Genomic DNA, 26,768 nt, shown 5'->3' on the forward strand with positions numbered 1-26,768 from the left:
ATTTGTTTTTCTCTTTCTGACTTACTTCACTCTGTATGACAGACTCTAACTCCATCCACCTCATTACAAATACCTCCATTTCATTTCTTTTTATGGCTGAGTAATATTCCATTGTATATATGTGCCACATCTTCTTTATCCATTCATCTGTCGATGGACATTTAGGTTGCTTCCAGGTCCTGGCTATTGTAAATAGAGCTGCAATGAACATTGTGGTACATGACTCTTTTTGAACTATGGTTTTCTCAGGGTATATGCCCAGTAGTGGGATTGCTGGATCGTATGGTAGTTCTATTTGTAGTTTTTTAAGGAACCTCCATACTGTTCTCCATAGTGGCTGTATCAATTTACATTCCCACCAACAGTGCAAGAGAGTTCCCTTTCCTCCACACCCTCTCCAGCATTTATTGTTTCTAGATTTTTTGACAATTTGTATGGAAACACAAAAGACCCCGAATAGCCAAAGCAATCTTGAGAATGAAAAATGGAGCTGGGGGAATCAGGCTCCCTGACTTCAGACTATATTACAAAGCTACAATAATCAAGACAGTTTGGTACTGGCACAAAAACAGAAATATTGATCAATGGAACAGGATAGAAAGCCCAGAGATAAACCCACGCACATATGGTCACCTTATCTTTGATAAAGGAGGCAAGCATATACAGTGGAGAAAAGACAGCCTCTTCAATAAGTGGTGCTGGGAAAATTGGACAGATACGTGTAAAAGTATGAAATTAGAACACTCCCTAACACCATGCACAAAAATAAACTCAAAATGGATTAAAGACCTAAGTGTAAGACCAGACACTATCAAACTCTTAGAGGAAAACATAGGCAGAACACTCTATGACATACATCACAGCAAGATTCTTTTTGACCCAGCTCCCAGAGAAATGGAAATAAGAACACAAATAAACAAATGGGACCTAATGAAACTTAAAAGCTTTTGCACAGCAAAGGAAACCATAAACAAGACCAAAAGACAACCATCAGAATGGGAGAAAATATTTGCAAATGAAGCAACTGACAAAGGATTAATCTCCAAGATTTACAAGCAGCTCATGCAGCTCAATAACAAAAAAACGAACAACCCAATCCAAAAATGGGCAGAAGACCTAAACAGACATTTCTCCAAAGAAGATATACAGATGGCCTACAGACACATGAAAGAATGCTCAACATCATTAATCATTAGAGAAATGCAAATCAAAACTACAATGAGATATCATCTCACACCGGTCAGAATGGCCACCAACAATGGTTTTGTGTGGCCTGTCATAAAAGATCAAACCTCTGCCATATAGCCTTAAAGCCCCTTCAATGTCTGGCTGTCCCTTATCCAGCCATCCTTATCTGCCATCCTTATTCATTAAGAGGAACTGTTCTTCTCAAATACTTTATATTCCCTGTCATGTCACAATCATTCTCCCCCAGGCCTGTGATTATGCTAATCTCATTAGCTAAACTGGTCTACTCTTGCATTTCCAAATCCCACTCATCCATTACAAACAAATGTTCCAATTTTGTCCTGTTTTTATATTCAACTCATACTGATCCTGCCTGCCCCTGAATTCTTACAGCATCCAAATGGATTCAATTATATAACAATTTATTACTTCCTATTTGTTTTGCCATCTCTCCGTTTAGGTTATAGGTGCTGAGAGAGGACAGACATATCTCAGAGTTACCTTCCTCTAAGATATCTTCCTTAGAGACGTTGTCTTCACAGTGCCAGGCATAATGGGCACCACCAACAAATACTTGATTTTCATGCCCTTTGCAAACAAGAGAACTTCAATACCCTAAATAGTTAACCCTAGGATAAAAACAAACAGAATTGCCCTGTGATTAAACTCATCTGTCTCATTTCTCTGTAGCTGTCATGAAAATGCTATGTTTCTAATTCAACATTTAAGTCCAATTCTGCTGCTAGATAAAGGTCATCTTCAGATAGGTCATATGATATCGGGGGAGTGAGAAACTGGAAATTTGCACATGTTTACAACTGTTTCATCGCATGCAACTCTTCCACAGGGGAGACCCAGTACTCTGGTACACAAATAGGTCAGCAGTCTGCCACATGGATATCAGCAACCATCTCATAAATACACCTGAAGAGTTTATCTCCTGAATCTTAAGTAGCCAATTCATCCTTGCATCAAGCTGATAAGAAAAACACCAGTTCTTCATGTCTTAACTGAACTGATGTCAGTGGTTGCTATTTTCTGAAGGAGTGATGAAAACTTTCCGAGTTGCTTCTTATGCTGCCATTTCTGTCTTTTTTAAACTTATGAATTCACAGAACATAAAATTTACTAGAAATTAGATGCAAACACCTGACATTCTGAAGCAAAGAGATCAGACCAACGACCTTGTAGAAAAACAAGATGTATGTACTGATTTATTTAAGTAGAAAGCCACATTAATGGGGAGTCAAATCGGGAAGGGATCAGGAAAGTGAGCAACTGCAGATTTACAGTGATAAGTGTTTCAAACCTAAATTGAATAAACTAAAGCAACCATCTGTTTTAAAAACTGAAATTATTAATTTTTAGTAAATCTTCTGATGGGGCACTATTTTTGGCAGAGCATTAATTTATAAGAAACAGAACAACAGGCAATCCAGCACATTTCATAAAGGATAACTACATTTCCCAGTTATCCATCTGGGTCTTCTTCATTTCAGCGGTTTAATTAAAACTCAATGGTATTACCAATCTGTTACATTTTTCATGTTGATGGTTATTACATTTACAGTGCAGCAGGAGTACAAATTAAAGTGAGAAGATGATAAATCTCATCTCCAAATTTCATTTCTGTTTTTCTAGTAACTAATACTCTGGTAATATTTTTTAGCTCACTCATGTTTATAGAACAATTTCCATTATTTTTTATGATTAAAATAAAAGGAAAAAAAGAGATGCATGATTTTTTCCACAGCTTTTTTCTTTTGGTATGCATTATATTTTCTCACTCTTCTATCAACCCACTCTGTAGATTTATTTGAGTTGGGTGCCTCAAAATCTGTAATAAACTTGTTTTATGACTTTCTTTTTAAAAACATTTGGGGTTTTTCATGAATGAATCTTTTAATATTAGACTTACTCAAATTGAAATAAGAAGCATACCATTCAATTATGAATTCTGGGGATGTAAATTCATATGTAAAATATGGTTATTTTCTGTTTAAATCATTAATATAAACAAATGATTACCTTTTCATATCAAGAATGCCTCTTCAAACCTAAACCATTAAATATATATTCTTTGAGTCATACCAGAGATATAATCATATACTCTTTTTTATAGATGATTGGAAATTGGTTTAAGATAATGCCAAACATAGGATGCAGTGGGTTATACTGAAAAAAAAAGTGCTATACAAATGCTTTCAAAATATTAAAAACTATACAACATATATGCAAAGTTATAAAAAATCAGATTGAGGCTGACTTTCAGAAGAAAAAGCATATATACAAAATGCCTCTCCCACCTCCCTCCCGCCTGATCTCCAGACCTGGAATGGATGCACATGATAAGAATGGATATAATCCAATGTGTCTTGACAGACAATCAAAAGGGCTTTAACTTGGTGACCACCCATTAAGAAACAATTGTTTTGAAATAACTGGTGTCAAAAACTGATCTGGAAAATCTCCACTCCTGTCAACATTCTTGCATTCCTAGGCATTGGCTGTTCCCCATCAATGTCTGCCATCAGTCAGTCTTGAATACCTACAGTCTCTTTGTTTGGACCAAGGTGGATTTCATTCCCTGGAGGCAAAATTTACTTGATTCAGTCAACCTTTCTCAGAAGGAAACACCCACTCCTCAGAAATGCTAATGAAATGCCCTGCAGTTTGACAAACTTAAGCCCTTTGAGACTTACACAGATAAAGGTGGCTTTATCTGTTCTGCAGTTTGAATAAGGGCTCCATCCCTGAAGCCAGTTATTTAATAGGGATCCCATAACATTATCTAAATGTCAAAATATGTATGTTCTAGTACAGTGACAGTAGAAGAAAATCTGCTTGTTAGTATTCCAGAAGTCAATTTGCTTGAAACTCAAACCATCTTAGGCAACATAACAATGAAAAGACAACTCCCCTGGAAGTCAGCATACCTGGGTGCCCAACTATGGTAGGCCTATTCTCACCAAGTGTGAATGTGTGTGAGGTGGGTGATCAGGATGGAGCTCACACAGCAGGTAATGTTTTGGCTGGTCTTAAAGATTAAAACAAGTTAATTATGTAGTGATAAGACAATCAGAAAATGAAGTCAAAACAGAAGTCAGAAATTGGAATGAAGGAGAAGGGTGGGAGGGAATAGGAGGTGGAAGAGAAAAGAAAGAGAGGGCGAGAGGGAGGGTCAAAAAAAAAACAACAACAAAGAAAACTGTATTTTCCTGGAAGGACAAGAAGTTCCATACTGCTCAAAATCGTATGTGATGAAAGACAGAATATAAAACTGAGGCAGAAGACACGTTATAAGGAGTATAATATTGTACATATTGTTGTACAAAAGAATTCAGGTTTTATCCTAAAACTGGTAGAGAATTACTAAAGGATTTTAAACAGGGAAGTGTTAGAAACAGGTTTGCATTTTATGAAGATAACCTTGAACCAGTTCAAAAGTTAGAGACAAGGAGGCCATTTAAGAACAATAGGATAGCAATGCATTTGAGAAACAAGGAGAAATAATGGGAATATGTAAGGCACAGACAAGGGGAAGGGACTTAGTGAGTGGTGGGCTGAGATGACTAATTGTCTATTAATACAGCCATCATGACTGAGAAGATCTCACAGAAATTCATAGAAATGGCAAGTGGAATGGACAGAAGAGGTCCTCAGAGCTGCTGAGAACAGGTGCTGATGAACAACAGTTTGGACCAGCTGAGTATGAGATGACTGCAGCATCCAGGGAGATCTGCAGGCCACAAACATGTCTGGATTTCAGAAGAAATTTGGAAGTGTGTGTATGTATCTCCCATGTATATACTCTGTATCCCAAATGAGTATTAAAAATGTAGATGTGCTTTTGAGTGCAAGAGCTCAAGTAGAGTGAGCACAGATAGAAGAGAGGTGAAGGCAAATCCCTGAGGAACAAAGACACTAAAGGGCAAGTAAAGGAAATGAGCCTATCAAGAAGAAAAAAAGAAGGGTTAGGGATGTAGGAAGAAAACAAGTAAAATGTTTTCAAGAGAGGAAACAATTTCCAGGAAAAAGATACTCCAACAGTGTCAAATGCATTAAGAGATGTCAAGGAAGGTTGACCAACATGTCTGTTTGATGATCTTTACAATCCCAACTTTATAAGGGAGGTATTATCATTATTGTTGGTATCCTTCCTTTAAATGAAGAAAATAAAGGCCCTAAAGGTTTATGTAACTTGTCAAATATCACAAAACAAGTGACTGTTAGAGAATTTTGAATCCACACTGTTCTTGTTGTATCCAAGCTCACAACCTTTCACAGCCTTTCACAATTTGACTGTAGAAATTCCAGGAGTAAATAGAGATAAATTAAGGTGAACTAAGAGGAGCAATTTTTAAGAGATGAAGAGAAAGCCAGACAGAGAGACAGAGCTGATATAGAGTAGGACTACTTATTGGTGCAAGTTAATGGAAAGAGATCATCAGGATAAAGAATCCAGGTGAAGGGATGAAACCAAAGTAGTAGAGGGATCTACCTGACTCAGATGTGGGAGAAAGGAGGGAATAACATACACATAAGCAAATGCAGTGGCAAGAAGACTGTAGAAGTGGACAGATACTTGGCCTAAACTTTTTCCTTATTGTTTGTTTGTTTTCTTAGTGAAGTTGATCAAGAAGCTATTTGCAGAGGGGAAGGTGACTGAGACTATTAAAAGAAACTTAACATTTTGTCTACCATTCCTAAACTATTTTATACTTTTAAAGGAGTAATGTCATATTCCTTTCCTTCTCTAAGAATGGCAACAAATACATGTGTTGTGTGTTTTGGAGGGAGGAGAAATCAAGAAAATTGTGTCATCAAATTTTTTAAAAATGTGTAAATAGTAAAGAGATTGAAATAGTAATCAAAAACTCCCAATAAAGAAAAATCCCAGGATAAGATCGCTTCCTTAGAAAATTGAACTAAACATTTAAAGAAGAATTAACACCAATCCTCCTCAAATTCTTCCAAATAATTGAAGAAGAGAGAACATTTCCAAACTCATTCTTTGAGGCCAGTTACTCTGATATCAACACTAGCCAAAGACACAATAGGAAAAGAAAACAACAGATCAATATCCTTGATGAATATTAATGCAAAAGTCCTCAATAAAATACTAGCAAACCTAACTCAACAGCAATTAAAGGACTAAACACCATGATCAAGTGGGATTTACACATGGAATACAAGGAGAGTTCAACACACAAAAATCAATCAGTAAAATACACCATTTGGCAAAATGAGGCACAAAAACCACATGATTATCTCAAATGATGTGGAAAAAGCATTTGATAAAATTCAACATCCATTTATTATAAAAACACTCAACAAACTAGGAATAGAAGGAAACTATTTCAACATAATAAATCCATATATAAAAAGCCCACAACTAACATCATACTTGATGGTGAAAGACTGAAAACTTTTCTTCTTAAATCAGGAACAAGGCAAGGATGCTCACTGTCACCACTATTATTCAACATAATACTAGCAGTTCTAGCCAGAGCAATTAGATAAGAAAAAGTAAATAAAAGGCATCCAAAGTGAGAAAGCAGTGAGATTATCTCTGTTCACAGACAATATGATCCATATGTAGAAAACTCAAAAGATTCCACCAGAAAAATAAAGCTGTTACAACTAATAAACAATTTCAGCAAAGTTATAGGATACAAATCAACACACAAAATTCAGTTGTGTTTCTATATGCTAACAATGACCAATCTGAAAAGGAAATTAAGAAAACAATCCTATTTGCTATAGGACATCATAAAGGATAAAATACTTAGGAATACCCCTAAACAAGGAGGTGAAAGATGTGTACACTGAAAACTACAAAACATTGTTCAAAGAACTCAAGGATGGTACAAATTAATGGAAAGATATCCCATGCCCATGGATTGGAAGACTTAATATTGTTAAAATGTCCATACTATCCAAAGCAATCTACAGATTCAATGCAATCCCTATGAAAATCCTAATGACTTATTTTATAGAAATATAAAAAACAACCTAAAATCCATATGGAATCTCAAGGGACCCAAAATAGACAAAACAATATTAAAAAACAACAAAGTTGGAGGCCCCATACTTCCTGATTTCAAAACATAGCACACAAAGCAGCAAGTAATTAAGACAGTATGAGACTGCCATAAAGACAGATAATTGGACAAATGGAACAGAACAGAGAGCCTAGAAATAAACTCCTGCATATATGTACAGATGACTTTCCATAAGCCAAGACTACACAATGGGTAAAGGACAGTCTGTTCAAAAAATGGTGCTGGGAAAACTGGATATCCACATGCAAAAAATGAAGTTGGACCCTTACCTTATAACCATATACAAAACTTAACTCAAAGTGGATCGAAGACCTAAATGCAAGCACTAAAACTGTAAAACTCCTAGAAGAAAACATAGGAGCAAAGCCTCAGGACATTAGATTTGACAATGATTTCTTGGATATTACATCAAAAGCACAGGCAACAAAAGCAAAAATAGACAAATGGGACTATGTCAAACTGAAAAACTTCTGTGCATCAAAGGAAACAATAGAGTGAAAAGGCAACCAACCTATAGAATAGCAAAAATATTTACAAATTATATATATATGATAAAAGGTTAATATCCAGAATATATAAGGAACTTCTACAACTCAACAACAACAACAAAAATTGATTTGATTTGATTTAAAAATGGGCAAAGGACTTGAATAGATAATTCTCAAAAAAATTATGTATGAATGGCCAACAAACATATGAAAAGATGCTCAACATCACTAATCATAAGAGAAATGCAAATCAAAATTACAATGAGATATCAGCTCACATCCATCAGTATGGCTACTATTGGAAGAACAAAAAATAGCAAGTGCTGGCTAGGATGTGGAGAAATTGGAACCCTTGTGCACTGTTGGTGGGAATGTAAAATGGAGCAGCCATCATGGAAAAGAGTATGGGGGTTCCTCAAAAAATTAAAAATAGAATTACCATATGATCCAGCAATCCCACTCCTTGATATATATCCAAAGGAATTCAAAGCAGGAACTTGAAGAGATATCTGCATATTTGTGTTTATCACAGAATTATTCACAATAGCCAAGAGTTGGAAGCAACCCAAATGTCCATCATCAGATGAACAGATAAAGAACATGTGCTATATACACACAATGGAATAGTATGCAGCCTTATATAAGAAGGAAATCTTGTCATATGCTACAACATGGATAAACTTCACAGACATTTTACTAAGCAAAATAAACCAGTCACAAAAGATAAATACTGTATGATTCCACTCATACAAAATAACTAAAGTAGTGAAAACCATAGAAACAGACAACAGAAAGGTGGCAGGTTGCCAGGGGCTGAAGGGAAGAGATTGGGGAATTACTGTTTATTGGGTATAGAGTTTCAGTGTTGCAAATGAAAAAGCTCTGGAGATCTGTTGTACAACAACGTGAATATACTCAACTCCACTCAACTGTACACTTAAAACTGGTTAAGATGGTAAATATTATGTGTTTTTTTACCCCAATAAAAAAAATTAGAAAACAAAACAACCATGGGTCCATGCGAACATATAGAGGAATGGCAATTAGGGTGAAAGAAGGGTTATAGGGCAGCAACGTTCTCTGATGTGCAAATAAGGGGGTTAAAAGTTTGGCTTTGGTGTTCTACTGGAAAGGTGGGCTATGGCTAGCTTGATAAAAATAGAAACTAGTCATGGAAAATAGGGTAGTACACGGTTTTATTTTAGAAAAATATATAATTCTGTCAAGGTTATCTACTTTAAAAGTTAAATATAGCAAACAACAGTTCATCAATCAAGTACAGCAAACAGAATGTATATCTCATCTCTATATTTCCAGCTCACTGGAGAAATTGAAAATGGAAACATAGAGATAAGGAAGCTTACTACATTTTTTAGGTATAATTTCTGGTTGATAGGCTGAAAAGATTATCAACTGGAAATTACATCATGGCCAAATAAGTGGATATTCGCCTCCAAGATAATGTAGCTTGTTAGATACACCTCCCTTCTCCTTTCTACTACTTCCAGAGAGCTGGAATCGGCAAGATTCTTAGCCTAGAGAAATTGATTAAGGGGAGGAGAGAGTAGGAAGGGCATGGTCCCCATAGAATCTGGTGGGGAAAGAAGGGCGGAACTTACAATATATAATTATATAACATATTATAATACTGTATGCCATCTATCCCGTCTGGTCTGCGAATTGCTGCAGTAGCCATCCACTCTGAGTTCACACAGTTGACCAGGCAGCCAAGTGGGAATTAAGGAAAAGTTGATGCCAGGACACAGTCACCTTGGACTTGGCTGCTCAGGTCCATCAGAGGCGGGGGGCAGGTACCTGAGAACCAAGAGGACAGGCAGTGAAGGAGAAATTAAAGAATATTGCAGAAAACAACCAGGTCCTACTGTATAGCACAGAGAACTACATTCAGTATCCTATGATGGGATTCCCTGGTGGCGCAGTGGTTGAGAATCTGCCTGCCAGTGCAGAGGACATGGGTTCGAGCCCTGGTCTGGGAAGATCCCACACGCTGCAGAGCAACTAAGCCCGTGTGCTGAGCCTGCTCTCTAGAGCCCGCGAGCCACGACTACTGAGGCTTTGAGCCACAACTACTGAGCCCGTGTGCCTAGAGCCCATGCTCCACAACAAGAGAAGCCACTGCAATGAGAAGCCCGCGCACCGCAACGAAGAGTAGCCCCCGCTCGCTGCAAGTAAAGAAAGCTCACACGCAGCAACGAAGACCCAACGCAGCCAAAAATAAAATAAATAAATTTATTTAAAAAAATCCTATGATAAACCAAAATGGAAAATATAAAAAAAAGAATGTGTATATATGTATAACTGAATCACTTTGCTGTACAGCAGAAATTAACACAACATTGTAAATCAACTATACTTCAATTTAAAAAAAAAAGAATATTGCAGAGAACACTGGGGCCTTTTATTCTTTTGCTAAGGTGTCTGAAAGCATACCTGAGATTAGGTAATAAAAACTAAAAAGAAACGAATTCTAAAAAGCACAAAAGCAAACACAGGCTCCAAGTTCTCCAACCTATGTTTACAGCTTGAGAAGCTTCTAAGTATAGTAGCCATTTCCCTGCAAAGTGATAGCCAATCAGAAAGATAAGGGACATCTGAGTTCTCCCAGTGTAGGGACAGGGTGCAAATTGGCCCAAAGGCTCTATTGACTAAAACCACAGTGCTCTGTTTTGTAAATAATGGTTTGCAATAACAGAGGCTTTATGAACTCCATTATCTAATGATTTTCCATTAACATGCTAATTAATTCTATAATTAAGAAAACATGAAGAACCTTAAAAGCCTAGAAAATCAAGGAAATGCTGAACTGAAATTGCCATCCAGTCCTTAAGACAGTACTGCCAATAGTTAGTAACATCTGGAACAAATTCCAAGCATTTTACCTTCGTTATCAAACTGTGCTTTCCACCTTCCTTAGCTTAGTACTCTTACCTGGCCTATTGTCTGACCTTAGAAGAGAAATAAAATCCAGTTTATGCTATATATAAAAGTAGCCTTGCACGTAAGTAGAGTAAGATGCCAGCTGATATGGTGTTCTTTGTGGGTCTCCAGAATGAAATGTTCCCTGAACTTCAATGTGGACAAGCCTGCCGGCCACAGGTGTAGATGGAGTCCTCTGAGTTAAGATGCACATTTAGAATAAACCTCTTGGGAGGGAAGCATTCTTATGAGAAAGAAATGATATGATAAACAATCATTAACATAATTTGATTTGGGTCATCAGAATGAAGCAAGCCAGGCTCCTAAAAAAAGCACACTGCTGAAGGTTAAAAGAAGTGTAGACAAGAAAGGGAGGGGGAACCACGCAAGGGAAATTGCCTCCTTTGGTCCTCAGGAGGCTAGTCCTAATTATCTGGAAATAACCAAGAATCCATTTTGGCAGAAGGAACAAGATACACCATGGCATTACTATTTTAAGCAACTATTCCTTTTGTGGTGGTTTTATGTGACTGCCATCTTTAGTCAAGGGTTTCAAGAGAGTAAAAAGGACTAAAGCTATCAAATTGCCAATTATTTACTACTGCTTTCCTAAACCGCATGCATTTTTAAGGAATTCATCATTTGGGAAATTGTTTTGTTTTGGGTCTTAGGAAGCACTACTTTGAAGGACTAGAACTAAAGCTACTTTTTAAAGGAGTTCTAAATTGAGTGCTTAACGAGGAAGACCCAAGGTAGAAAAGCCTCAGTGAGGAGAATGTGAAGTCCTGCCAGCACTACGCTCACGGTACTCATTCCCCAGGCCTCCAGGTGTTAAAAGGAGCTGTGTACTTTATTCGCCCAGACCAGAAGACCAGTACAGTACATGTACTAAGAAAGGGAAGAGATCAATTTGAAGAAACTAACGTCCCTTTAAACTCCATTGGCTGAGTCTAGATAAATTTCTTAAATGGGGCAGCCAATTGAACACTGCGCTTCTGGAAATTCACTAAAGAAGCCAGGTTCCCCATCTGGTCCCAGCCGCTCAAATTCAGAATCCATCACAGAGGAGCGCAACAAAGCTCTGCTGTTATCCTTCACTGCAAGGAGTGTGAGTCATAAACCCTTTAGCGGTGGGTCTACAACTATGAGACGTGTAACTTCAGGGATGCTGTCACATGCCACAGTCTACCCCAATGTCTTCATTACACGCGGTCAGGAAAAAATAAGGACAGGCTCAAGGAACAGGTCTTATGCAGACAAGGATAAGAATAGATAGAAGGTAGCAACTATATTTAGCAAGTAATTCAACAAGAGGAAAGGGGAGATGGATTTAGTTCCCTTTTACTTTTCTATTTCCAACTTGCTGAAACCAGAGTGGGGAAATGAACATGAGAGAGACCTGGGCTTTGATTCTTTGCTAAAGTAGGATTATGTGTGTAACAAAGATGATGTACCAGAAAGGTTACTCCAGAAATCAGATGACTTTGGTTGTGGTGTGACCTTCAACAAGTGGATTTTGTTTCTAGACCCAGAGTTCTTCACCTACAAATTAAAGAAATTATAGAAGAATAACCTCTGTGCTCTGTTTCATTTTCCAAACAATCTGTGATTAAATACATTTATAATTAAACTAAGTTTACAAGTGAAAAAAAAAAAGAACTTTTCAGAGTCTATGAAAATGAATGGAGTTTACAGATTCAAGTTTCTTCAGACTACAACTAGTAATACCGTTTTGAAACTGCAATTAGTGTTCCAGAAATTTCTTCCATCCAAGCCTAAACCATTGTATTTCAGTGAAAGGATGCTAAGCTTTTGGATATTGTGCTTGATTCTTTATGCCAAAGTAATCGCTCAAGGCACATTTGAATTTTTATGACTCTAATGATGTCAGTTCACAAGATGGACTATTTCCCTCGGAAAATAGAGAGTCCTCAGGTGACAGAACAGATGGAGGGCCAACTTTTACTTATGGCTCAGGTTACACAGACGCTGCACCTTAAATAATTTATACGATGTGATCATACTTGGGCCTCATCTGTGGGAACAGACTGAACTGAAACCAAATATGCCTCAATCTGTATAGTAATCACTGCTCAATAGCAGAGACACAGTGGAAAGTCCATTAGGCTAGCCAGAGTCTGGAGGCTCATGCTACTTAAGTACTGAGCAGATGATCAATTCTGGTTAAAATGCCTAGTTCCAGCCCACTCCCAGCTGAGAGCTCAGTAAAGCTGACTGGCTGACTCAATTAAACAAGAGCTGGCTTTGGGAGGCCATAGATAAAACCCGGCAGACGTCAGCCGCTGACATTCCCCCATGAAAGAACCCAATAAGGTATGCTATTCCAATAAGCTAAGTAGTATCTGTAGACACCGTGGCAATGTGAATCTACTTCCATTTACTACGGGGAACTAGGAGAATAGGAATAAAGTGGGGAAATGGTAATACTACCATTCCAAACTGAAGAGTTCATATAACTCAAAAGTTGTGCTCCAAAGTTTGAGAATGGGTACTTTCATCATTTGAAAAAAACCAAAGCAAGGTTGAAAATGTTCCTCATGAAAGTAATTTGATGGTTTATCCAAATTGCCTCCTGTATGAGACTGCTCCCAGTGTTAATTTGAGTGCTATTTTTCTAGGTATTTCTGCAAATTTTCTTTTTAGAGCCTCATAATAATGCTGACTGTAACATAGGCTGGATAACTCTAATTATCCATTTGATCATTAGGAGCCCTGAGGTTTAATTCCAAGAAGTGCAATGCCGTGACTGGAGAATGAAACCATCGATTCATGACCAGCAGCATCAGGATTCAGGTCCTTTTCCACTATAAAGTGCTAAGTGCTATCTGCCTTCTGCATCCCTACCAATGAGTGTGCAGCGTGGCCAGATGCCGTGGCCAGATGCCGCCTCCACATAGACGAACTCTCTGGATCAAAAAGGAGGCAAGGGGAGGTGAGAGACTCCAGAAAAACCACATCTGCTGGAAGCTGCACTTCAGGCCCAGTGAGAAGCAATGGGGACCAAGCATTTTCTAGATCACACGCTTGGACTACTATAAGAGGCACTATGGGATGGTGGGAAGTAGGCAGGAGTTGCAGAGATCCAAGTTCAAAGCTGAGTTCTGTTGCTCACGAGCTATGTGACTTGGAGCAAATTTCTGAACTTCTTGATGCCTGGCTCTTCTCACCTATAATACAGGATAACCATGTCTTCTTGGCATTGTTGTAAGGAAAAGAGGAAATGTTAACTAGTCTACCTGGCATGGTAGGTCTTCCATAAATAGCACCTTTCTTACCACGCCTGCTGCTTGCAGCCACTAAGTCCTTTCAAGGCCACGAAGTTCAGTTTGAAGCAACAGACCTGATATTCTCCTTGCCCATCATGAGTAGAGGCTAGCACATGCTCTTCCCATCCAATTCCCTACAGGCCACAGACAATCAAAACAACCCTACATCTAACAAGCACACTGAAATCTGCTCTCCAGCACTTTTCTTTTGGCAGCTAGTAGATTTTTAAAAAAATAAAATAAAAAGCCTGTCGTGTCTGGTCTCCTTCTTCCCTTTAGCAAAGATTAGACCAAAAAGAAAGCAATTTAACAATTATTAGGCAAAGTAGGAGTGGCTCTTTATCTCTTTTTATACCAGAAGGGAAAGAGATGGTTGGTTATTTCTGCAATCATTATAAAATGTGCTTCAAGTACACACACTTGACACAAACCTGGAAATGAAGGGTCATGTTGAGCAGAGATTTCTTTTTTTTTTTTTGCTATATTTAACTGTAGCTATTATTATAATCATTCACAAATATTAAGCACTTATTATATACGGCATTAGTTTAGGACTCAGGCTCTGGAATCGAAGTGGGTTTGAAACCTGGCTCCACCACTGACTTGCTGTGTGACCTTGGGCTGAGGAGTTAACCTCTCTGTACTTTGGTCTCCAGCTCAACAAAATCAAAATACTACTACACCAACCACAACCTGCGTGAGGCAAAAGAATATAAAAATCCATGCAAAGCAATTGGAAGAGTGCCTGACTGTTAAGAAAAAGTAGTAAATGTTAGCAATTATGCTTAGTTATTACTGAGTGAACCTCATAGGCCTTGAGAGAAATGTGACAAATAAAGACTGGTTGGGCTGGTTAAACTCTTGAGAGTCTGAAATAGCATTTTATAATAAAGTCAATGAAAAACTCTCCCATATTCATGTTGCCTGCTGCTACCACAGGAGAGACAACATCCTATCACCACGTTTACACCTGATACAGGACACGCAGCAATTTATGAGAAAGCTGTCTCTCTGGCTCAGGACTGAATGCCCTGATTATTTCTACACTGTGCAAAACTAAAGATTTCTTTAAGTCTTGTAACTCAGTTCGGAGCACAGTTTGACCCCCACGTGAATGTTTCCTCAATACTGAAATGTCTTGAAAAAGACTGGTGCCTCACCCTATTGCATGGATGTGGTTTCCCTACACCTCTCTGAGATCCCACCCTACAGATAAAACCCTCTTCTGTTGGGGGCATTTTATTGTACAAGCAGTCCAACTCCCATCTAAGATAACCCGGAAGCCATATTTGTGTTCCTTCTAGCTAAAATGCAATTATTTTTATCTTGAATTGTTCTAGCACAAAATGGCATCTTAAAAATTTCATTGTATTTACCTTATCTACCTCTTTATCTTTTTTTCAATAATGTTACTAATAATATAGCTCAAATTATATAACTATAAGGTACCTGTCATCGGATAGACACTGAGCACAACAATTCACATAACTCATTTTCATCTGCATACTAATAATGTCATAAGGTCATAATAATAGTTATATAATGTTAACTATAATATATTGTATTATAGTTGTATGATATTATATATTGTATAATATCATATAACTATTATTATGACCTTTTCAAAGGTGATAAAACTCAGACAGAGAGAATGTAAGTGGCTCAGGATCATAGAGCCAAAAAGAAGAGAGCCAGAAGCACACATACCACTATACTAAACTTGAATTCCTCCCTTCCTTTCTACCTTGCACCATCCATCCGCCCTTTTATCTACCTGCCCATCTCCTCATCCAGCTATCAACCAATCAGTAGAGGGGAAAGAAGGAATTAAAGCACTTGCTTAGAAAGGAATTTGGAATTTAACTAATTCAAATATATCAGTAGGATTTGGTGGTTGTAAAGTGCTCACTTGCAGTAGGCTCAGCATGGCATGCATTATTAAAGAAACTGTTTTAAATGAGTGTCAATTTTTCAAAACGTAAAGACTGGCTCTATTCAAGAGACCCAGAAGACTTGAAGGGATGCATACAATATAACTATACAGCGGCCACGTTACTAAGCTATGGACATTATATCTGAAAGGAAAGACATAATCAACAATTATTATTTTCTTTCAGTAAGAAAAAAGCTAGGTAGGAGTATGTCTAAACTATCTTTCCTTCCTTAATGAAACTGTTATTGATTTTTCATCCTGCTGAATCACTGCCTTGAAGCAATTTCTTTCACCTGCAGGTTCTCACATTTAATTTGGATGTATGCTTAAGGGAGAGTTTATCAATAAAAGCTCCAGAGGAATGCCAAAAGGTTTGTATTAGGAAGAAACAGTGAAAGCAACTCTATCAATTTTGTTAAACACAAAGATGATCAAAGAATTACTAATGAATGGCATTTAAAGAGCAATTTCAATGTGAATCTGGGTCATATCAACATAGTCATCACTCTGAATGTTCTCAGTGGGTATAAACATTAAAAATTTCCATGCACAAAACATAAATTTGATACTGTTAGAGGAAAGGGCAAATATATTCGTTCACCAACAGCTGGGCTTCAAGTTGACTTTGCTGACCAAAATTGATATCTCCCCACGTTCTTTTAGCATCATCCCTTATTATGTACCTGTTACTGAACAAAGCATGATCTATGTATTATCTCCTTTGATCTTATAATTCAGGTACCATAAACTACAATATTATACACAAAGAAAGTAAGGCACAGAGAATTTAAGAAATTTGCCCCAAATTATATAATTACCAAATGGCAGAGCCAGCATTCAACCTCATGTTTGTGTGTTTCCCGAACCCACATTCATAACTCCAGGAACAGTTCGTATACACAAAGTACCTTGATTCTCTACCATGTACCAAAAAGCCTCTGAATAAATAAATATTTTCATAACATTCATCAATGCTTCAGGACCATGAATTTTTTTAGACTTAATGAAGCTATATTTGCACAATGTGACCAACCGCAAAACCCATGTGCAATGTTAGAAAATGCTCTTGGGGTTCAACCTACTTTAGATTCTCAAACATATGCTGGAACCATCAAATCCCACACGGAGATGACTAAGTCCCTCTCAGCACACTGCCCCTTATCCCTAAAAGTGTGCCACCTTCTAGAATGACCCCACCACAGAAAGGACTAGTTGCAGGACCACCTGCATGGTGACTTTTCTCCACCCCTCCTCTGTGAACTCTCTCCTCATTCTCTCCTGCTTCCTCTCCTGCCCCGTACCTCTTGCTAAACTATACTCAGCTCTAAATGTTTATAGGTCAAGTTGTTTTCTCCCTCCTGGCATAATTTCTCCAGAGACAGATGACATATTATTTGAGTTCTCTTTCCCTGGGAAACTGTTCCAGGAGTCCCCAAACCAGCCCTGATCTTGAAAGGAGCTCAAACCAAGGAAGATACCTCCCCACAGACCCCAGAGGGGCCCTAGCAGTCAATATAAATCTGAGAACATGACTGTCTTCTCTGCCTGCCAACAACTCCTTCCTATGCCATTCTACTCTCAAGGTTCACATCAAGTCATTTCATTATGCCAGTGATTTGTGTTCCCCCCCAAGGAAATCATGCAGGAAAATGAACAGTGACAATAGCCAAGACCAAAACCAAACAATCAGTAACAACGGAAAAGGACTTAAGTTGTTTGCCATATTACAAATACTAAAGTATCACATACAATACATTCAGATTTATTCATTTTGAACGTTGATGGAGCACGTTCACGAAACCTCCATTAACAATGCCATCCACCTTTCCCCTTTATTTCCTATATGGTTTTTGACTGTATGTTAGACACAACCTGACTAGTATTCAGGGTTTTATAGATCAATAGAAGCTCAAACTGGATTTTCCAAAGTCACATATATATTTTGTCATGCATTCATTCTTCTATTCACTACACATTCATTAAGCTCAAAACTGAACAAGAACACTGGGGTGCATGTATCTTTTGGAATTATGGCTTTCTCCAGATATACGCCCAGGAGCGGGGTTACAGGATCATGTAGCAGCTCTATTTTTAGTTTTTTAAGGAACCTCCATACTGTTCTCCATAGTGGCTGTACCAATTTACATTCCCACCAACAGTGTAGGAGCATTCCCTTCTCTCCACACCCTCTCCAGCATTTACTGTTTGTAGATTTTTGGTGCAAATGAACTTATTTACAAAACAGAAATAGAGTCACAGAAGTAGAAAAAAAATTATGGTTACCAAGTGGGAAAGGACAGGGGGAGGGATAAATTGGGAGATTGGGATTGACATATTCACACTACTATATATAAAATAGATAACTAGTAAGGACCTACTGTATAGCACAGGGAACTCTACCCAATACTCTGTAATGACCTATATGGGAAAAGAAACTAAAGAAGAGTGGATATATGTACATGTATAACTGATGCACTTTCCTGTACACCTGAAACTAACACATTGTAAATCAACTATACTCCAATACATATTAAAAAAAAAAAAAAGAATACTCTAGTTCAAATTCCAACTCTGCTACTCATCTGTTTCCTCAGATGTCATACGGAGATAATAATCTCATAGGATATTTGTGAGGATTCAATGAGATAAAGCATGTAAAAGCAACCAGGGATGTAATAACTGGTCAATCAATATAAATAGTATCACTGCTATTACTTCTAGCACATTTTGTGGGAATTTTTATAAGATTTTTCTTGTATGTGATTAATTTTGTGCATGACACAGTATCTTATGTAGCTCTAGAGATTTTTAAACGAGCCTAGGAAGCAAATTTTGGCAGCTCTACTCAACATTTCTCTGCAAAAAAAAAATTAAAACTATTAAAAAACATGAAGTGTTTTAAATCAAAGCTGTCTTATAAATTCTCTGAAAAGATTAAATGAAAACTGAATCACTCAATTTTTGAGAACTTTAAGATACAAAATTTTCAGGCAAATATAAAAACTTCAGAAAAATGTTTTTTCATCAGATATAGCTGCCTATGTCAAATTTCCTCTACTATTAGTGTCACACCTATCACCTAAAATACTGCACCAAAGGAGAAGTCCCACTGCTTAATGTTGGTGACATTTATTCTTCAGCTTGAGAAGGCAAAACAAAAACCTCCAAACTGAAATATCTGTAGGCCAGTGAAATACAGCAGTTGTCTTTTCAAAAGGAGAAAAAAGACAATGTTTCATTATTTGAGACCATAATTATTACTTCAGCTTCTCTAAACAAAAGTTCTCAGGTTTTAAGGAGTTGATTTTCACAACTATAGCAAATTGACAAAACAGTCCATGAAAGTAAATTGTCAATTACTTCTAGATGTACAAATTATTAAGATAATAACAGCTTTTATTACTTAAACATTAAAAATTAAAATTATCCCATGGCCCTTGTTTATCATATTTTCATTTTATCATTTTCTTGTTTTGCTTTGTATTTTCTCTCTTGGTTATCAGATATTTCTTTCAGGCAGTGCGCACGGCAGTCCCCTGGATCTGTCTCTTGCTTCAACAGTGTTTGGACGGAACAGACCCAGGGACGCCCTTTGCTCCAGCCTCCGACCACCCTCCAACCTTTCTTCCAGTCGCAACCTTCGGAGTCAGACCCTCAGCTATCCTCGGTCACCAGGGCCAGCCAACACCATTTTTTGAGCTTAACTCCTTATCAACCATGAGCTCCCAGATTCGTCAGAATTATTCCACCGAGGTGGAGGCCGCTGTCAACCGTCTGGTCAACATACATCTGTGGGCCTCCTACACCTCCCTCTCTCTGGGCTTCTATTTAGACCGTGACGATATGGCTCTGGAGGGTGTGGGCCACTTTTTCTGCGAATGGACCGAAGAGAAGCATGAGGGCGCCGAGCGTCTCTTGAAAATGCAAAACCAGGGCAGCGGCCACGCTCTCTTCCAGGACGTGCAGAAGCCATCTCAAGATGAGTGTGGTAAAACCCAGGACGCTGTGGAAGCCACCATTAACACGGAGAAGAACCTGAACCAGGCCATTTTGGATCTGCATGCCTTGGGTTCTGCCCACGCAGACCCCCGCCTCTGCGACTTCCTGGAGAGCCACTTCCTGGATGAGCAGGGGAAACTCGTCAAGAAGGTGGGTGACCACCTGACCAACCTCCGCAGGCTGGTTGGTCCCCAGGCTGGCCTGGGCGAGTGTCTCTTTGAAAGGCTCACCCTCAAGTATGACTAGGAACTTTCGGAGCCCAGTGGCCTTTGAGGAGCCCCTCTGGTGTCAGGGCTTCTGCCTGAAGCCCTGCTATGCAGCCACTAGGCAGCTTTTTAACCACCCTGGAGCCCTCTCCCAAGCCTTGGACCAAATGGAAACAATAAAGCTTTTTGCAGCAAAAAAAAAAAAAAAAATTTTCTTTGATACAATGTAGGTGAACAAGTGGATTGAAATGTACGAACTTGTAAAGATTTGAAAATAAAAAATTTAAATTTTTATTTAAAATTTTAATAACAATATTTCCTATCTTTGTAACTGATTCAGTGAATAAAATCTAAAGACTACTTAATTCTTCATCAATGCTTCCATTTTTGCCCATTTTTAATCAAAGATATAATGAAATCTTTTTCACATTTCTTATCTAGAAAATTTCCTCATGTGTTTAATTCTGCATATAAGTGAAATCATCACAGTATTTGTCTTTGTCTGACTTATTTCACTTTGCATAATTCAACGTCCATCCATGTTGTCTCAAATGGCAGGATTTCCTTTTTTATGGCTGAGTAGTATTCCTGTGTGTGTGTGTGTGTGTGTGTGTGTGTGTGTGTGTGTACGTGTGTGTGTAAAATACATTTTCCTTATTCATTCAGCTGTCAATAGAAACTTAGGTTGTTTCTATGTCTTGGCTATTGTAAATAATACTGCATAATACTGCAGTGAACATGGGTGCTCAGATATCTCTCAGGACAGTGATTTCATTTCCTTTGGATATATACCCAGAAGTAGGATAGCTGGATCACATGGTAGTTCTATTTTTAATTTTTTGTGAAACCTCCATGCTGTTTTCCATAATGGCTGTATGATGACTCCCAAAATTTCAGGTTTATTTTATGTGACTTCACCCCCGCCTCCAATAAATCCTCCTTTTCTAGTAGGAAACACCCTGCAAGTACAAGAAACTCAAGTTGTGCACTTTCCCCACCCACACACCTTCCTCAACCCTTTCCCTCCCTCCCCTTCCCTCTCCCCCTCTCTCTTTCTCTCTCTCTATATACACACACATATATACATGTATAAGTATATATATACAATATATATAAATACACATACACATTCTTTTTCTTTCTACCCAATATTCAGAACACACTTTGGAAGACTAGAAATTTTCAAGTTAGGAGGCTCTCATAGGGTAGAAATTTTTAAGTTAGGAGGCTTTCATAGGGTATCTGCCTGCAGCTGAACACAAAGAGTTCATCCCTAACGTCAGATTCCCCTGAAAATTCATCCCAAACAAGGGAAATAGGATAAGCAAGGGAATAAAGAGTATTTTAAAGACCTCCATTAAGAAATGGAGAGGAAATGAGAAAAGGGATCACAAAAAGCAGAGCAGAGGAAGTGGGGGAGACCAGGTTAAATGGGCTAGAATGCTGAGACCGGGTTCTCCCACCAGCGACTGAGAACCTCAGTTTACACTCACAGGAAAACGCCACAGCTTGACTCTGCTGGTGGCTGGGAGTGTCTCCCACTGGTATGCAACATTCAGAGCCGCCTGCATGCCTCCCTACCCTCCCTGATGTAAAGAGGTTTTTCACGCTAGCCCCAAATGTCCTCTTCTATCAGACTCTCACTGTTTTTCTGTCTTTGCAAGAGACTACATGCTCCCTCAATTTTAGATAATCCATAATAATAATCTGTCTCAATGTATAATGAGGAATTTGTCTCAAATTGGTTATCATTGGTATATCTACCTACAACAGAAAGTGATACGTTATTCCTGATATACGCTTTTTCATTACATACTGGAACATTCTATGGAAGCTTGGGGAAGAAAATAGGTACTATCAGGATTAGGAAGGATGACTATAAACCTAGATATTAATTTAGGGTCAGTGAAATGGTCTTTCTAATACATAAAATAATTTGTGCAAAGCACTTAGCATACTGCCTAGTATACAGATAATGACAGCTCTTTTGTACTGTTCAAAGAAATATTTTTCATACAATCTTTGTATTCTCATAATGCTTTTGACATATCTCTGTTGGCTTTTCTTTCTGCAATTGTCTGCTTATGTGCTACGTCACCAACTAGATGGTAAACTCCCTGAGAGTGAAGAAAAGGAAATCATCATTGTATCCTCAGGGCCTAGAATATGGTAAGTACCACGGCAACTGCCTCATAAATATCTGACAGCCAACTGAAGGAATGAAGGTAGAGTTCTGCAAAGTTCACTACCAATTACGCAGGATGATAATAAGAGCACCCAACCACTTATCTGAAAAGCTGGATTTTGATTCCATCTCTACCAATGACTTCCTGCAATGTCCTAAGCAATCCACATGGAATTGGAGACAAAGACTTACCTACACATTCCATAGGGTTGCTATGAGGATCACATTAGATAAATATGAAGAGGAAGGCCAAGGAGTCCATCACAGAGTCACCTCCCCTTCCACAAATTCAGTTTTCTTAGTTGAAAAAAATAGAAGGCGGTACCAGCTCCAGCATTGTATGAGTCTCAGGAATCCCTAGACCAACTACACTAAAGAAGTTCTCAGATGAATGAAAACAAAAAAATTAAATCTAATGAAACACACATTTGCTGGAAGCAAGAATTTTTTTTCTTTTCTCTCAGCTTGAGCTAATTCCTTTGTCCAAATTATTTCATTTGTTCCAAAATTACTTCCCAGTGAGATCCAAGAGCCAATCATTGAAGGTTCCTGGAGGTCTCCAGACCCCTCATTGCTTCTTCCCAACTGGGATGCACCATCATTGCCTCAGCACCAGCTGTCCCACCCCTGGGAGGCCAGAGATGGCCCCAGCCACAGAGCAGGAAGCCTCAGCCAGGTGCCGCCATGGTCTTCCCATGCCAACAGTTCAACTCTAGCTCAATTTTACCTCCGAATTTGTGCTAAATGTTTTAGTACATTATCCAATTTCATATTTTAAAACAGCTTTCTGGGGTACATATGAATAACCCAATTTGACAGAATACAGTAGAGGCCATAATAAATGCTACGTAAGTGTTTATCAAGTGAACGAGGGAAGGAATACAGTGCTAGGTAGAAGACTGAGGCCGGGGGGGAGGATGCTGAAGTAGGCTAAGCTCACACACTAGTAAGAACAAAGCTCTGACACAAACCAGGTTCATCCAACCTCCAAATGCCTTTGTGCTGGCCTAAACTGTAATGTCGGCCATTCTTGGCATTGATTTTAAGATGAAGTTCCCATTTATTTATAAAACAGAAATAGACTCACAGGCAGAAAATAAACTTATGGTTACCAAAGGGGACAGCGGTGCAGGGGGTGGGGCGTAGAGGTGGGGAGATAAATTAGAGTCTGGGATTAACAGAAACACACTACTATAAATAAAATAGATAAACAACAAGGACCTAATGTATAGCACAGGGAGCTATACTCAATATCTTGTAATAACCTATAATGGAAAAGAATCTGAAAAAGAACATATATATAGATAGATAGATAGATAGATGATATAGATATAACTGAATCACTTTGCTGTATACTTGAAACTAACACAACATGGTAAACTTTTTCTCCTTTTTTCTTTTTTTAAATTTTTATTGGAATATAGTTGATTTACAATGTTGTGTTAGTTTCAGGTGTACAGCAAAGCCACTATAAATTAACTATGCTTCAATTTTAAAAAAAGAAACCAAAAAAATAAAATGAAGTTTCTCCCACATAAATATTGTGAAGTAGCTGCTCTCTTCATCCAGTTCCAGAGCTGCCAACTCTGGTCCAGATTCTCAGGTGCTCCTCCTTTGTCTAATGATGGGAGAGGAATCCTGACCTTCTGACAAGCCATTCTGAACATCTCTGCTATATTTTTTCATCTGTCTTTTCTCCTGAGAACTCCCAGCTGAATTCATTGATTTTTAGCTTCCACTTTTAATGACCTCCTATTATTTAGACTATAGAATGTGGCATGGGTACCACTAAAGTCCACCATCTGCCCCCTTATAGGCAGGCTCTGGTCCTTCCATCATTGGCTCATGTGGAAGAGGGAAGTGAACTGTACCTGAAATGGGGTGCGGAGGATGGACTGAGAGGTCCCATGTCCCATTCTGTCCCTGTTGCTCCAAGCTGTCTTCCTGGCCCTCAGCTTGCTCACCTGTTATTGAGAAGCCCAGGTCTGATGATCTCAAGGTCCCTTCCAGCTCTAAAATTCTAAGAAAGTATTTGCTTAAATATATGTTTCATAATGATCCAAATAATCACAGCAACCTTTGAAACTACTAAAAAATAAATTGTACATTAGCTGACCTCTGGTGTCAGTACTGACATCGGTGTTCAGGCTGCTAATTTAATCATCCTACAATGTGGTCCCTAACCATTGAATAAATTAAGTATATCCTGCATTTGTCCTTTCCTCCATTTTTTAAGCTCTAGATTCTTTATCGGTGCTGCAATTTCCATTATGAGACAAGTGAACTTATCCCAGGATAAGAGGCACCAATAAATTCAACTCTCTGATATTTAGAGTTGAAGACCTAAAGGAAAAGGCACCACTTTTAGGTCAACATGGGGGTATCAGATATCAATGACATATACTCCACATCTGTTCACTAATTCATCCTGAACCCTGTTTCAACATACCGTCAAATCTGATTTTGGTTCTTGGGTTCTGTAATAATTAAACAATTCTCCTGCTCTAAAAGCTGGCTCATTTATTTCAAAATCAATCAAGGACAAATCAGAGAGTCCAACAAAGATGGAATAAGAGATGGCAAAGCCTACCTTTGAATGCATCCGTGGCTTTAATATTGAATACAAAATGATTTTCAAAAAAACTTTTTAAAAAGTATTCTTGATTTGTGAAACTCCTGTTAAGGATGTACATTTTTCTTGAGTATTACAAATGAAACTCCCTGGGGAGAATCTCTCCTTGTCAAAGTTCACCCTAATGGAAATGTCTTCAAAATATCAAAAGGACTTAAAGAGCTAAAGCGACTTCCTCAATAAATTTTAAAAATTTAACCTAAGTGCTGAGGAGTGTTTAAATATCTGTGAAATTCTTCTCAAACATCCCCTTTCCAGTCATCTTGTTACCATCCTTTACTGACCTCATTGTCTGTTTTAGAATGCAGTCATTAGGAAGCACTTGTGTATTCTCAGAAAAAACATCCTAGAGCTTTAAAAAAAAAAAAGTGAGAAGCACCGAGTAAGGGATATATTCTTAAAACATCCAAAGTTTTGCATCAATATAACTTAGAAGGAAATTCTTGGTGTTCTTTCAGGATGCGTCTTCGAGGGCCATGGTCTATCTATTCGCTCCATGTTGCAACCAGTCAATGGCAGCCCTCCTACTAAAAACAGGAGCTTGTCCTGCTCCACTCTTTAACTTTCATAGCCTAGCACTTGGCATAGAGTAACGCCCAAGAACTATCTGCTGCATGAATAAAACCTTAGCATTCAAGCATAAAGGCAGGAAAAAGAACCTAAGACATTTCAGATAAAAACTTCTTTATTAAAACAATCAGCAAATCCAAGGAATGAGAACACTTTGCTGATTTACAGAAGCACTGAGTAAAAGTTCTTATGACGGTCTTCAAAGTGTCACGAATTTATACAGTCCTCTCAACTTCATGCCTTATGAGAGAGACTTGTATATAAGATACACTTTCCAAAAGAAGTATGCATGTATTTTATTTATTCAGGGATGCATACCCACTCATTTACAGACTCAGAGACAAAACTCATTAAGTTTAAGCTCCATGCTAAAATCACAGCTGTGAATCCTTATCTTTATTTCATCAAAATTTGAACCCACCAGTTTTGATGGATGTTTTATATTTCTCTTAAAAACTAAGTTTTCAGTCACTGCTAAATTGTCATAAAATATTTATTTTAAAAATTACAGAATGCATGAAAATGAAAGGGAGTGGTATGTAAAAGATATATTTAAGATGAAAAGTGTTCCTTGAAAATATGAAGTATCAAATAGATGTAAACTGATAAAGTTATTAGATAAATAGACCCTTTTTTTGTTTGTTTTTTATAAAATGTGATAAAAGGTTTTTCTCGGTGGTCACACTGAAGATGTTTTCCACACTAAAATATAGAAAGGTTCTGTTGTGCAGTGGTCTGTGTGTGCCTGTGTGTGTTCTAAATTAAGCCATGGTTCTGAAGCAACCTTGATGCTACTGATCGATAACAACATGCAACTCAAAGGCATCCCCAGGGTAAAGGAGCCAAAGGAAGCTTTCCAACTGTCACAAATAGCTTGTTACAAAGACAGAGAATGGTAGCGAGAACAGATACACTCACATAGGTGTGCACTAGGTTATGAGCAAGACTCAATATTTTATAGACCAAGTGGATAAGTATCATTGGTTTAGAGATCCTATTCTCAGCACTGGTGGGACACCATGTAAGGGTTCAACTCTCCACTGCAGAGAAGTCAGATCTTCATTCATGGCCTTCCGATTGGATTCTCTTTGAACATATGCCCTTTCAAGTGAAATTAATCAATCTCTTTATCACTCTCACTGCATCTGGAGCCATAATCATTACCCAACTGCTGAGAAAGAAATGAAACAACTAATTGCACAGGGAGTAGAGCTTAGTGTTCAGACCGGGAAAGTTTTTATTAAGTTCTAATTCGAAAAGTAATTTTTCATGACCAGC

At 38.1% G+C, this 26,768-nt stretch overlaps 1 protein-coding gene and 1 pseudogene across 3 annotated transcripts in view; one reads left to right on the plus strand and one right to left on the minus strand.

Annotated features, from left to right (window-relative positions):
- THSD7B (thrombospondin type 1 domain containing 7B) overlaps positions 1-26,768 on the minus strand; it is a 1,176,114-nt gene that overhangs the window by 718,261 nt on the left and 431,085 nt on the right. The gene's annotated exons all lie outside the window — the stretch shown is intronic.
- Positions 1,258-20,313, plus strand: LOC309630499 (ferritin light chain pseudogene; annotated as a pseudogene). The gene has a single exon. The product of its transcript is annotated as a ferritin light chain pseudogene (transcript).

Source organism: Balaenoptera borealis (genome assembly GCF_965194805.1).
Source record: "Balaenoptera borealis genome assembly, chromosome: 6".
Classification (NCBI taxonomy): Eukaryota; Metazoa; Chordata; class Mammalia; order Artiodactyla; family Balaenopteridae; genus Balaenoptera; species Balaenoptera borealis.